Raw genomic sequence first — 1,847 nt, forward strand, 5'->3', positions numbered from 1 at the left:
GAGTGAATGAAAGAAAGAATGAGTGAATAAATGAGCGAATGAATGAAGGAATGAATGAGTGAGTGAGTGAATGAATGAGTGAATGAAAGAGTGAAGAATTTGTGAATGAATGAATGAATGAGTGAATGAATGAATGAGTGAGTGAACGAATCAGTGAATGAATGAATGAGTGAGTGAATATGCATTCTGACAGCAGACTTAGGGGAATACCTGGGGAGGATACAAGGAAGAAACCACTGTTCCCTAGTGGGTAGGAAATTCAACACTTTTTAAAGGGGCTGAAGGGCGCCTGGGTGGCTCAGTTGGTTAAGCGTCCGACTACTGCTCAGGTCATGATCTCACGGTTTGTGAGTTCGAGCCCCACATCGGACTCTCCTCTGGCAGCACAGAGCCTGCTTCAGACCCTCTGCCCCTCCTCCACTCATTCTCTCTCTCTCACTCTCTCTCTCAAAATAAGTAAATAAACTTTTAAACACTTTAAAACAATCAAGGGGTCGATGCTTCGAGCAAGTCTTACTACGTGAGCGAGGCAGACGTGGGAAGAGGACACTGCACGAGCAAGGCCTGGTGAGTTGACGACGGGCTGGCATCCGGGGTTACTATAGGAGGCAGGTGGGTGTAGAGCGGAAAGGTTGGTGGTGAGTCAGGGACGAGCCCCACGTGCCTGGGATACAGCATTCGAAGGCTGCTCTCCTGCGACGAGGAATCAGAGAAGGTTTTCAGCAGGAACACAGCAGGATCATAACTGACCGTGTCCAGCTGCAGGTGTCCCACGACCCAAAACCTTCCTTGCCCTGCTTTCCAGGGCGGGTCTGGATCCCATAGCATACGCCCCACCCCGAAGGCTGAATCCTTCACGACGCGTACCGAATGCAGGGGTTCCAAAAGCATGTACCAAGCACCCTCCGTGAACAGAACAAGAGTTGATATGCATGAAGCATCTACATTTGCCAGCATTGGGCTCAGCCTTGGGTCCGTATTATTTCATGTCCTTCTGCCATCAGCCCTGTAAAGTAAGTAGTAGCTCTGCCCCATGTGATGGATAAGGAAACTGAATTCAGAAAGCCTCAGGGAAAGGCCCAGGGTCCCACAGTTACCTGGGGAGAAAATCCGGATCCTGACCCCAGGCGGTCTGGATCCAGAGCCCCTGCTCCCATCACTGTTCTGAACTGCTTAAAGCATGGGGCCTTGCCTTCTGCCATCATGTCGGGAAAGTAAACCACCAGACTCAGGTTAGATGCTTAGAAAAGGGCTCCCTTTGCCGAGCTGGCCTCAGCCTTAGGTCACAGACCTGCTTTGGAGAATGTGGCACTCAATACTGTGGAGGGCTGCTGTTGAGGACAGTGCTGTCAGCTTGAGCACATTGCTGCGGCCCCTGTATAAAAGGCAGACAAGAGAAAAGCCTTGAGTTCTTCAGATCCAGAAAAGCCAAACTTCCCTTGAGCTCTTAATTTGTTTTCAATCTTGGAAGGGTGAACATCTTGAAATTGATTGTTTCCCTTTTGGCTCTGGCCACTGGGAAACTCAGACCACAGGTACATCCCAGCTCTGTAAGCAGTAGTGTGCTTTAACATGGGTGATGTTTTATTTTTCTTTTCTCCTATTTTTTTATGACCGTTTCCTCATTTTAAAAAATCCTATTGTTTTGTTGCTATCTTTGTTAGTTACTTTTTTAAGTTTATTTATTATTTTCTGAGGGGGGGGGGACGAGGAAGGGGCAGAGAGAGAAAGAGAGGGAGAGGGTCCCAAGCAGGCTCCACAGCTGTCAACACAGAGCCTGATATGGGGCTTGAACTCACAAACCGTGAGATCATGACCTGAGCCGAAATCAAGAGTCTGATGCTTAA

At 48.6% G+C, this 1,847-nt stretch overlaps 1 long non-coding RNA gene across 1 annotated transcript in view; it reads right to left on the reverse strand.

Annotated features, from left to right (window-relative positions):
* Positions 1-1,549, reverse strand: part of LOC125927893 (uncharacterized) — a 5,610-nt gene extending 4,061 nt beyond the window's left edge. The window contains exons 1-3 of the long non-coding RNA XR_007459488.1: positions 1,098-1,549; positions 896-1,006; positions 518-693 (exon numbers count right to left, since the gene is read on the reverse strand). This is a non-coding gene — a long non-coding RNA (uncharacterized LOC125927893). The remainder of the gene's footprint in view (positions 1-517; positions 694-895; positions 1,007-1,097) is intronic.
* Between the last annotated feature and the right edge of the window lie 298 nt (positions 1,550-1,847).

This window comes from Panthera uncia, chromosome E3 (assembly GCF_023721935.1).
Source record: "Panthera uncia isolate 11264 chromosome E3, Puncia_PCG_1.0, whole genome shotgun sequence".
In the NCBI taxonomy this organism is placed as follows: domain Eukaryota; kingdom Metazoa; phylum Chordata; class Mammalia; order Carnivora; family Felidae; genus Panthera; species Panthera uncia.